Raw genomic sequence first — 12,236 nt, 5'->3', positions numbered from 1 at the left:
TATATATCCCCTTGGCTTTTAACCACAAGAAGATGAGCACTAGGGATCCACATGTCCGTGAGTGGTAGAATACATAAATCGCAGAATAATAGTGGCATAATGGAATCTTGTATGCAGTGATAACGAATGGCATAGTCTCACAACCAACAATATGGATGAGTTTCACAAGCATAAGTTGAATGAAGGAATCTAGACATAAGAATACATGCCATGTAGTTCTGTTTCCTTAAAGGCTAAAACCAGGCACACTTGTCGGTGGGGAAGGAGTCTGACCAGAGATGACCTCTCTGGGGGCCACGGGGGAAAACTGCTCATGTTCTCTGCTTCATTTAGTAAAATCCATTAGGCTCTGTAGAAATTCATCCACTGTGTATATGATTTACTGAAATAAAAAGTGTAGGCAAGGGCTGGGGAGATAGCTCTGTGGTCTAAGTGCCTGCCTGGCAAGTGCAAGGTCCCGGGTTCAATCCCAGGTATCACGTGCTGTGTCAGCTCTGGAACCAGTACATGCCTGTAATACCAGACCTGGGGAGGATGAGACAAGAGGATCACTATGAGTCCAAGCTGCATAATAAGACCCTGTGCCAAATAAATAAATAAAAGATTTTTTTAAATAAAATAAAACAATTTAAAAGCATGGGCAAAATCAAAGCCTTCCCCTAAATAATCTCTCTAGAAAGGTGAGCCAACTTTCAAGGCGCTCCAGCCTATAGGCATGGGATCTGAGCCTGTCTGGGCTTCAGCCAGTTTGCTTCCACTTTGGTATACGTGGTACATTCTCTTGCCCCCCTGCCTGTGGCCTGCTCAGAGGGTGGAGAAACCCTTCCTAGTGATTGAGGCTTGGAGCTCGAGAGGGGAGGGCACTTGCGTAAGGGCACAAAGCAAGTGAATGGTTCAGTCAGGAATGGCCCCAGCTCAGATATGGGGTCCTGACCTCTCTGCGTTGGCATGAGCTCGTGAGCAAAGCAATGGCCCGAGGACAGCCTGGCTGCGAAGGAGCACATCACTCAGCCCCAGGTGGACTCTGAGCAGATGGCATCATCCTATCCCAGATTTCCCTGGGAATCATAGTCTGCTCTTCTCCTTTGTCTGTCTGTCTGTCTGTCTGTCTGTCTCTCTCTCTCTCTCTCTCTCTCTCTCTCTCTCTCTCTCTCTCTCTCTCAGTACTTTTTTGACCACACATCCTTATCACTAAACTAAATCCCTAGCACTAGCTCTATTTTATTTTTTATTTTGAGACAGGCTCTCCTAACTTGCTAAGTTGTCCAGGCTGGGCTCAAACATACAATCTTCCTGCCTCAGCCTCCCAGAGTGCTGGGGTGACAGGCATGAACCACCACACCTGGCTAGTCTTGAGGCTTTTACATACACAAGAGGAAGCAGCATTCCAGAAAAAAAAACATCAGTTTATAGAGACTTCAGTGTGGCCTCTGTAAATCTCATTATCCAAAAGGGCAGCTGATTTGGCAAGATTACAGGGCAAGTTACAAGATCCACACAACCGTGGAAGTGGCACATTAGAGGTCCTCTAGGGAAGCTTGGGGAGCGGTGTTGACAAGAAATGTTTAACTGCTTTTCTTATAGATGTTTCAGTAACCACTAGTGCTTGCTTACACTGATCATTACAGCCTCCCTCACCTAAGCCCGCAAGCCCAGAAGGCCAAGCATGCTGCACTGCCTCCTCCTGCTGTCCTCCTGAGCCACAGCATTTCTGTCTCATCGCTTCCCCATTCCAGATGCTCCCTACAGACCAGGCAGCTCAGGTGGAAGGTTCTCACACTTGGCTTGAGGCCCCATCGTAAGAGCAACAAAGCAGCTTAGCTGGAGCCAGTGCTCTGTGTGGTGGGTGAGCTGACGGTTCTGGCTGTGGAGGGCCCCCCTGAGGATTGCTGCCAACAACACAGAAAGAGAACCAGAGGGTGAGATGAAGCGCGGTGGGTTCTTCTGGAGGACCCCGTCGTGCTGGTTTTCCTGATAGGAACTCAGATGTCCTCACTACTGGACGAGCTCAGGTCCTCACTGTCACTGAGGATGGCTGCAGTTCTCTTGTGGGAGCTCTGGTCCTTACCCTAAGGCCGCTGCCTGGCTCTGTGCAGATCCCTGAGCCCACTGGCACAGGTCCTTCTTCCCACTGGTACAGACTTGCTAGCTTCCACCACTGACCTTTGGGCCTTCCCAGTGCAGAACCTTGATACAGACTTGTATGAGACATGGCCATGGGCTCTAGGTCTTCCCTTGGACTCATGCAGGACATTGCCCTGGGATCCAGACCCTCGTCTGGATTCTTTGGCCATCTAGTACATGGACAGATCTCCTATTGTATCAGACTCTTTGGGTGAATATTATGAAGTAATCCTATAAATTATGTGTCCTGTACTAATCTTTTCCCTTGTAAACCCTGACTACTACACTCGAGCCTGTTGACTTCGTAAGTGGCTGCTCTGTTTCCATCTCGTGAGAAGAGTTCAGGCTTCCTCTCTTCTGGCAGGGAATACAGAGGGGGCTCCTTGGGGTCCATCAATCTCCTCATCATGGCTGCCTCCTGCTGACCTTATAATGGGCACTGCTGTACCCACTGACCCTCTATGCCATGGCCAGCCCAGCCTGCCAGCTGTCACAGCAGCACCCTCTGGACAGGGCAGCCAGCCTGGGCTGCGAGTTTCCCCTGATACCCCATCCCCCAGCCTCATTCCCTTCCATCTGCCGGGAGCACCTGACTTTCCCAAATGGACTTTAGGCCTCATTTCAACTCTCAGGCCCCCTCTCTGGGTTTTCCTTGCTAACACTTCCCAGACAATCGCACCTGTGCTCCAGAGAGGGTACACGGAAGAGGGACTCGACAGTCACTGTAGGAAGGCATCAATCAGGAAGTAAATGAAAGAGCTGCGCACAGTCCCAGCTACTGAGGAGGCAGAGGCAGGAAGATGTTTTAAGCCCACGAGTCTGAGCCCTTGTCTCAAAACCACCACCAAAATGTAACCTTTTAAAAGGCAGAAATGAGGGTGAGGTGCATACGTGTTACTTAGAGTCTTCACAGAGCTTACAAAAAGCAGGCAGGTTGAGAGCCCTCAGCCTGTTTGAGTGGTGTCCGCGGCCCCAAGATGTGCCAGGCTGGTGTCAGGGCTGTGCGTTAGCCTCACAGGGCCATGTGCTACCCGAGTTTAAAGACAACTTGAGGGAGGAAAAGTCTATTTGGGCTCAGAGTTTCAGTTCATGGTCAGCGGGCTCCCAGGCAGAAGAAACATCCAGGTAACAGGCATGGCCAGGAAAGCCGCCCTCCTCCTCACAGCAGCCAGGAAGAGAGAGTGGAAGAGAGAGGGATGAGAGGATGGTGGAGGCCAGGAGCTCCCCTCCAGGCCCTGCCTCAGCCACCCGCTTCCTCCAGCCAAGCTGTGGCTCCCACAGCACCTTCAGCTGTGACCTGATCAATGGATTAAACCATTATCCAATCGCTTTCTAAAAGTCCCCTTTCGAAACACACAAAACTGCTGGCACGTATTTGTGTCTCACCCCAACAGGCTGCAGCCCACCACGTGCCTCATGCCCTTCCCTCCTCGCTAGCCGGCTGGACCGGCGTGCTCTGCCTCAGCAAAGTGCAGCAATTCTCTGCATATGCCATGGCCTACGCATCTCTGGAAGCAAAACCTCAAGTGAGACGAACCACATGCAGTTGGGCCTGCTCTTTGGGGCCTGACCAGCTTCCAGGAAAAGTGCTGGTCTCATAAAATTTAGGAAGAGTTAACAGAATTTAAGAGCAAGTAAAATGAAATAGCAAAGAAGTCTCCAGAGTGAATGTTCTATCCCACTTGGCCAGCATCCAGCCCAAACATTATTAAGGACTCGATGGGCATGAGAAACTCTGGGGGAAGCTGAGAGACTACGTATTTGTCATTTGTGGGTTTTTTTCAGAGGCAAGGCCCCTCTATGTAGCTCAGGCTGGCCCTGAACTTGCAGTGATCCTCCTGCCTCAGCCTCCTCCCAAGTGTAGGATTCCAGAGCTGCACCACTACCATGTCCAGCATGAAAGGCTACCAGAAAGCCTCGGCACTTGCAGGGACCAATCGGCAAGGTTTCCCCTTCTTTGGGATGTCAATCAGATCCAAGTGGGCTCTTCCACATGCATGTGTGTCCATCACTAGAACGCTTTATCATTCATGAAGTGGAGTTAAGAGGAGAAGTCAAATTAAAGAGAGATTACCCTGATCCCCCTTTAAGAATTTTCAATCCATACTGGTGCTTTGGTTGTTGTTCGTCTTAGTGTATGAGCACCAAACTGAAGACGGGCCTGCCCACAAATGTGCCCACGAAGCCAAAAACGCACTCTGCAAAGCCATCACCCACCGGCAGCTAAACGGCCCCAGACAGTTTCTTGGTGTACGGGCCCTTCCTAGCCACAGCATCCTCCTGTGCTCCTGTCTCTCGCTGACGTGGGAGCAGATGATGGTGAGAGCGCCTGCCTAGACCCCGATGTCGGCATTCTCTGCACCTCTTCAGCCCACACCCGCCTTCCTGGGTGCTAGCTTCAAGTGAACCTGGTATGAGCAGAGAGCAGAACATACTGCTTGGAGGTGACCCTTAGCACTGCACATCCTGAAGCAGACAGACTGGTACCTTCCTAGGGTTCGAAAGCAAAATTCTTTTATCTGCTTCAAATTTACAACTCTCATTTATGGGTGTTTCTGTTGCTTTTACTGCGTTCAGAGCCCGCAAAGTTCCATGTGGTTCACTTTGAACTCACTTCTCAGGAATGCTTCCTAAGCATTTTATGGAATGCTGGGAAACTCCAAGCCACAGCCCAGCCTGGGCTACTGGATGCTGGGATTTCAGCATCTACAGGACTTGATTTTCAAAGGGATCCAGACATTGGTTGGTGACTCCTGATGAAGCACCCAGTCTTCATGCCAGCCCCACACTACTTGCTCTTCTCCATATCCCAGTATGGAGATCTAGTGTCCTCCCACTTTCCAGGAAGTAAAGTTGAGGAGCACGGTGGTGGAGCCCCATGCTCCACACACATCTTTCCTATGGCTTTAAGGAAGAAATGCCAAAGCGAGAGGTGAGATTGTGGATAAACCAGGTCTAATGAGAAGGCAGCAGCACCTGATACCTGTCACAGATCTTGGAGGTTTGAACCCATGGAGCTTGAAGAGATGGGGGTACAACTGCAAGGAGTAGGAGAAAGAACTTTTGGAAGGATAACTTAGAGAACAAGTTGAAAAATAAGGTGTGGCTCACCAGGAGGTGTAGTTTAGACTTCACTGGATGGGACTAAGGACCTGCTTGACGTTGACCAGGCTAAATGGAGCCTGGTGACATTTGTGTAATACAGCCGAGGAGTTTAAGAATTCCTTTGCTCTGAAAAAAATACCTGAGAAAATCAACTAGAAAGGTTTATTTTGGCTCACTGCTTCAGAGCTCTCAGTCCAGGGTACTTGGAGCCTGTGGTGAGGCAGCGCATTGTAGTGGAGATGTGCAGTGGAGGAGGCTGCCAGACGCATGGCATCCAGGAGGCAGGCGGCAAGAGCGAAGCCTGGGGCCCAGCATCTGCCCGAGGGAACGCGCCAAGGACCTAATTTCTCCCAGAGATTCTACCCCTAGTAACACCACAGGCTGGCGACCAAACCATTACACAGAGGCCCTTCCTCAAGGAACACTTTGGGTTCGCACTACAGCAGGGGGCAGGATAGAGATGGGTTGCAAGGCTATCACAGGCGCTGAGGGCCACACCAGAGGGGCGCAGAGATGCTGCTGCTGGCCACTCAGGTCGTGAGGAAGTCTAGGGTCAGCAAGCATTTCTTCTTCTTTCCTCCTCTTCCTCTTCCTCTTCCTCCTCCTCCTCCTCCTCCTCCTCCTCCCCCTCCTCCTCCATCTTCTGTATTTAGTACAGGGTCTACAGGGTCTCACTACTACATATGTCGGTCTTGTAGTGATTCTCCTCTTTTCAGCCTCCCAAGAGCTGGGAATACAGGCGCATGCCACCACACCCAGTCTCAGTAGCAGTCTCAGCACACCCCAGGGGATGGGGCGGGCGCTGCACGCCCGAGGATCCAACCCAGGTCCCTTTTTCTGCCTAAGCAGGCGCTTCAATCCACTGAGCTATCTGGCAGGCTGCTTCTGTCTCCTTTCACAAATGCCTTCTCTGGGGAAGGAAGAATTAAAGACTTACTCAAAACTGAAAAAGATCGAATATATAGGAAATGCAGCTCATATTCAAAATGTTGGCTTAGTGGCCCCAAAGAAAGGAGAAGCTTTTCATGTGTATTTAGTCCAAAGTCAGTTTTTAAAACAGCAAGGGAGCTGCTTCTGCCCCCTGGTGGCTTTCAGGAAAACTGAACTCAAAGGGCAGAAGGAATAGGAGCCGCATCGCTTTGGTCCAGACTTTAACTGACCCAACCGCACTATGAACACTGAAGGAGGCAGCCCAAGGACCCCCTCCATGCGAACCTCACTTTGGCAAGGTCTGGCCATGACCCGTGGCCTCTCTGCTAGGCTCAGCCATTGGTTCTGCCCCTCCTAGCTGGACAGTGGCGACCACCCAGGTTCCAGCGCAGCTGCCTCCAGCTCTCAGGGAGATGCTGAATGTGAGCAGTGAGCAGAGCGTGCTGAAAACGCTCAGTCACCAGCCCCACCGGCTCCTGTTCACTGCAGCTGCCGCAGGCGGGACGCACCGTGCTGCATGGAGTGCACGGTTCACTGGTAACGAGGCTGCCCAAAACTATTCAACATAAATCCCCCCTTTTCTTTGGGTAAAAGTTACAAATCTATTTCCAAGTGTTATCTTCTACCTCAATTTTCGGCCTACCTAGGCAGCATCTTCCAGGACTACACAGTGTCACTCTTCTCCCATTCCCCAAAATATGCATTTGATTTTCTGACCTATTTAATCTCCCTCTTCAGCTAACTGGTGCGGCTCTGAGGAAAGCGTATTTGAAGATGCAGTGCCTCCTCCAGGATTTGCCGGCATGCAGAAGAATAATGCAAGAACGGTCGGGGGCAAGATGGAAACAGTCTAGTCATTATCAGTTAAACTGTAACTGGATACGGCGACCTGCTGAGCGAGGCGACGGGCCGCCTGCGCAATGCAGCAGGCTTTCCAGATACCCCGTTGTTTGGCTGTGTCTCCAACAAGCAAGCAGGAATGCACAGAATTGTACCAAGGCCTCAAACTCATTTTATTCCCCCATTATACCAAGGAGATGGAGAGTGGGGTGCTGCTGGAGCGAGGCCCTCCCGGGTGCCTATGAATAATTGTTTATCCACATCCTATTAAGGAAAGGCAGCCATTCGAAAGTTCTTGCCCTTCTAACACTACAGTGCCCTTTGTGAATGGCCATCTAAAATGAATTCCGATTCCACGGTCTCGAAGGTGTTTTAATATTGTGAATTTTGCAGATAAATATAACCTATCTCCAGGAGTAGCACACCCCTATTGCTTTAACACTTTGGAGTGGAAATATTTAAATTGCATTGTACATTTTCTTAGAGTCTACTGAACAGACTTTAACCATTTCCTTCAAAGTTCAGCACTGTCACCGCTCACGTCAAGTATCCAACCACCTGGACATGATGGCAAGCTGTTCAGGGGTCCCAGGCTTGGAGGGGGTTACTTTTTTCCTGAACTATTTTGTTAAAACTTAATTTTTGACTACTTTTCTGTTGGTTGAGACCTGTGTGGACAAGATGCAACAGGCTGAAGCACAGCAGAGCAGCCGGGCCACGTGCTTAGCCCTGTACACCAGCAAGGCTTGCGACATCTCCCGGCTGGCCACCAGCCACCCCTGCCCACTCCTGAATTCCAATTCACGAGCTGAGTTGAGGAAGCTGTTCTGTGGCACTTGTCCAAGGCCAGAGAACAGCAAGTGACCCCACAGGAGAACACAGTCTGCTTTGCCTTTCGAGATCACATTCCCGCACACCTATTCTTTCCTTCTTTACATTTACTAAGGTTAACCAAAGGATGCAGTTGTTGCATGTGGTCAGAAGGCTGCCACAGGCCCCGCGCCAGCACTTCCCCCGCACAGGCACTGGGATAGGATGCGTGCCCTTCTGTTAGTGCATCATTTCCAACTCACTTTATCCTTTTACTTTGCTACTAAAATTTCTTTGGCTCTGCACCTCCATGAAGTGTGTGTGCGCTTTTGACCCCGCATCCTTTACGTGAGGCATGTGCTGCAGTACAGATTACAGCTGACTCTAGCTGCTAAGAGGCAATTTTGCTTCCTTCCTGAGATTCCATCTATGTTCCAGATGGTGAAGCAGCTAGATTACCAACCCACAGATAAGCCAGGCCTACAATTCCTCACACGCCAATAATGCTGTCACATAGCAGCTCCCATCTCTTAACAGAGGCAGCACCTGAGCAACAGAAACGAAGAATGCACTCCACATAATAATCAATTGCTCTCTGGACTTTTTCACTAAATAACATTCCCTCATTTCCAAACTTTCCCAACAGATATGGTAGGGACATTATCAGAAATACGAATTACTGCAGGCATAACCACCAGCTGCTGAAGATGCACACGTTTTCATTGCAGTTGGCTACATTCTTGTTATATTCCTGGTCCTTAAATGATTACTGGAATTGTGTTATGAAGTCACAGCATTGCTCTCAGGAACCGGAGGAAAGCTGGGGGGCTAGAGACAGCCATTCCTCCTTTCTAGAGAGCCGTTCTTCATGACGCTGTGAAGGGCCACACGCAGGGCCGCTGCCGATCTTTAGATCTTCCACCACCACTCAGGCTGCATCCAACTTCTGATGAAGGGAGCTCAAACTAAGCGCTCTGCAAGGAACCTGTCCCCACAGGATTTCCCAAGATCTCTGTGCCAAGAACACTCACGTAATTTTGGTTACAAGTAAGCTGTACTGGGAGAAAAAAACCAAAACTAAGAATAGAAATTCTTTTAAAAAATACAATAAATTGAAAGAGCACTAACTGGTCTTATGGCTAGTTTACTCGTGGAGTTCTCCACTAGCTCAATAGTAGTTTAAGAGAGATATAATGAGGATTATTCCCCACTTGTATTTTGCAAAGTTGGGTCTCTTTTGGTAGATGCATGAAAATCTTTTTGTTGCTATAGATTCGGAGATAGTTATTGATAAACTTACAAGGAATCTTTCTATTTGATTAAAATGAACATGTAACTAGAACTACTAGATACCTGGAAAAAATTATGATCTGATGTTTACAAATGGTACTGTAACAGCAGGAACTATTTACACATACTTTGGATTGAATTCTTTAGTAATTCACACTATTCTTTAGTGAAGCATTCTGTATATCCCTTAACTGTAAATCACAGCAATAGCAGTCACCCCTAGAAAGTGAGAGCGCCCACGGTACTATAATGAGAAACTACAACTCACGTGTGCATATGTATAATTTATCTACCAATACAAAGTGTTTTACTACTTTAACAATTTTGAGTGAAAGTGTATAAATTTTATACATCAAGATAGCACTTAAAATCAAAGATGGAACTACACTGCACAGTTGAAACTGAAATCATGAGAAAACAAGTATCTAAAGAAAGTGTTCATTCTCATTAAAATAAATAAAAATTAATTTTAAAAAAGTGTTCAGGTGTTCTGTGAATTAACAGTCCCATGGCTTTCACACAGAAATCTAATAATTTCAAAGCATGACACATTTCAATTTTTACAACTTGACTTTCTGAAGCACTGAGTACTGTGATAACAGCTGTTATGTATCTACACTGTGCAAGGTGGTACCTAATGTGGGTTGTGTCCCCAAAAGACCTGAAAGACCTAACCGTAGACACTTGTGAATGCAAACCTATTTGGAATGAGAATTTTCCCAAGTGTACTGAGATGAGGTCCTCCTGGGGTGCAGGCTCCAATCCAGGGTGCCTCATGAGCATCAAGGAAAGAGGCTGCAGCCAGCTGGAAGGCTGCAGACCAGGCGAACAGGTAGGCGAAGCAGCAGTGCGGCTCCGAGCACCAAGCCCTGCGGCAGCGGCAGCGACCTGCAGCAGCTCGGGGGAGGCAAGAGGCCGGAGATGCCCGGGACCCTGCAGCGGGCAAGAACCTGTGATGGCTTCATTTCAGACTTCCGGCCTCTAGAACTGAGAGCAAATTGAAATTCCTCTCTTAAGTCATGAAGGTTGTCAGACTCTCTCAGCCAGGGCCACTCTGTCAGTGTGTGGGACTCTTCTCATGGACTAATAAGCTGAAACCTTTTTATTATCAAGTTGGTTCTTCAGAACAAAATTAAGAATAAACCCCAGCATGACTGACCTCCAAGCATACACTTTCACTATGTATACATATGTATTATTTGATTTAAAATTTAGTAGAATAGCTCTTACCAGCAACTTCCAAATTCTAATCTGGCCATCTTTTAATATTTTAAAATGTGCTGGACAAATACATAGAACTACATATAACTGAGCTAAAAGCCTTAAGCTCTGAACTGACATACCCAACATGTTGTTTTTGTCTCATGATCAAAAAGTTTCATTAGTTGAGAAACGCTATTCAGATTCACTGAATACTGAATTAACAAAGTGTGATGAATTGGACTTCATGAAGTATTCATGAGCTCTCATTTAACGCTAATTAAATTTTTTAAAAGGCCTACGTTAAATGATTTTGAGACCCTAGCTCAGACTGACAAGCATGAAAAATTAAAGTTCAGAAGAAAATTTAATCCCAGATCACATAGTTATTATAAAAGTTAGCAGTGCATTTAAGAGGCTTTTTTTTTGGGGGGGTAATAAATTGCTGTAGCCCATAACATTTAAACAAATTTTAAAAATCAGTTTTCTCATATCATTTGATCATTAAACAAAATTTGGCTAGTCACTAACAGTTTACACGTGCCAGAAAAATGAAGGGTGCCACCGTCTCAAAGGTGGCTGGACCTTACTCTGAGTACCATCCCCAAGTACACAACAGTAAGATTTGCTTCATTATATACTTTGTAAAATAGGACTTTTGAGATTGAAGATGAAGAAAGGTGCTGAGGAAACCAAGTTGTACACATCTATGACCTATTTTGAAGATTTAAAAATTAAGGCTAAGTAATGTATTGAAGAACTTTAATTCTTGGTAAAACCGAAATAGCCACTGGGACATTTTCCTAATTGGTCAGAAGACACTAAGACAACAAATTGGAAATAAAAGCAGCGCAGGCTGGGGCCAGCAAGACGGCTCAGCGGTCTAAGCACCTGCCTGGCAAGTGCAAGGACCCGGGTTTGATCCCTGGTACCACATGCTTTCTGGCTCCAGAACCCCGGGCATGCCATGCAGCCACTGAAACTGGACATGGGGGTATACACCTGCAATCCCAGTGCTGAGAAGGCTGAGACAGGAAGAGTCTGAGCTGCGCAGTGAGATGCTGTACCAAATAATTATTAACTTAAAAAATTTAAAAGTAGTGCAAATTTACTTAGATTAAGCCTCAAAATAAACAGCGTATGTTTGTTTAGAGATATGGTCTTACCATGTTTGTTTAGTTTGGACTGGCCTTCAACTATATAGTCCGGGTTGGCCTAGAATTTGCAGAGATCCTCCTGTTTCAGCCTCCCAAGTGCTGGAATTACAGATATACACCACCATGCCCAGAAGCATCTAGTATATTTTAAAAGTATAAAATTCAGCTAAGTTAGTGGCAGTGACAAAGCTATCCACCCTTTTCAGTAAGCTCAATTTAAAGATCCATTTTCTAAGGAACTAGCAATTTAGAACCTTAATGTTTGCTAAATAACAATAAAACTTTGATTAAGGTATTTTGTTCAACATTTTAGAGCTGTGCAAAATAGCCCTCCTGCCCAAAGTATCCAGCAGGAGTGACAACGAAAGGAACTAAGTCTTAAAAGCTACCAGTATATGTGGGGTGAATGCTTCATGTGTAGTGAAAAGCAAAGGGAACTCCAGGAAGCAGTAAGAATAATGTAAGTGTCTTAGTTCGTTCAGGCTGCTAGAACAGAACAGAACATCTAGGTGCTAGCTGCTTGGTACCTGGGGAATGTTCAGTTCCTGGCTCACACGATCTCCTGCCGTGTCTTCTCGTGACAGAAGGGGCAAGAGTGTGCTAAGGCCCCTTCCATAAGGGAACTAACCCGCCCAGGAGGGCTCTGCCCTGTATCTTATCTAAGTACTCCACAGCACCCACCTTCTACACCCATCACAGTGAACGCTTCCATACGGTACAGAAATTCTAGAGGAGGGAGCCAGGGAGATAACTCAGTAGAATAAGCACTTGCCTGGCAAG

This window comes from Octodon degus, unplaced genomic scaffold (genome assembly GCF_000260255.1).
Source record: "Octodon degus isolate 3935 unplaced genomic scaffold, OctDeg1.0 scaffold00010, whole genome shotgun sequence".
Classification (NCBI taxonomy): domain Eukaryota; kingdom Metazoa; phylum Chordata; class Mammalia; order Rodentia; family Octodontidae; genus Octodon; species Octodon degus.
This window is presented reverse-complemented; position numbering follows the sequence as displayed.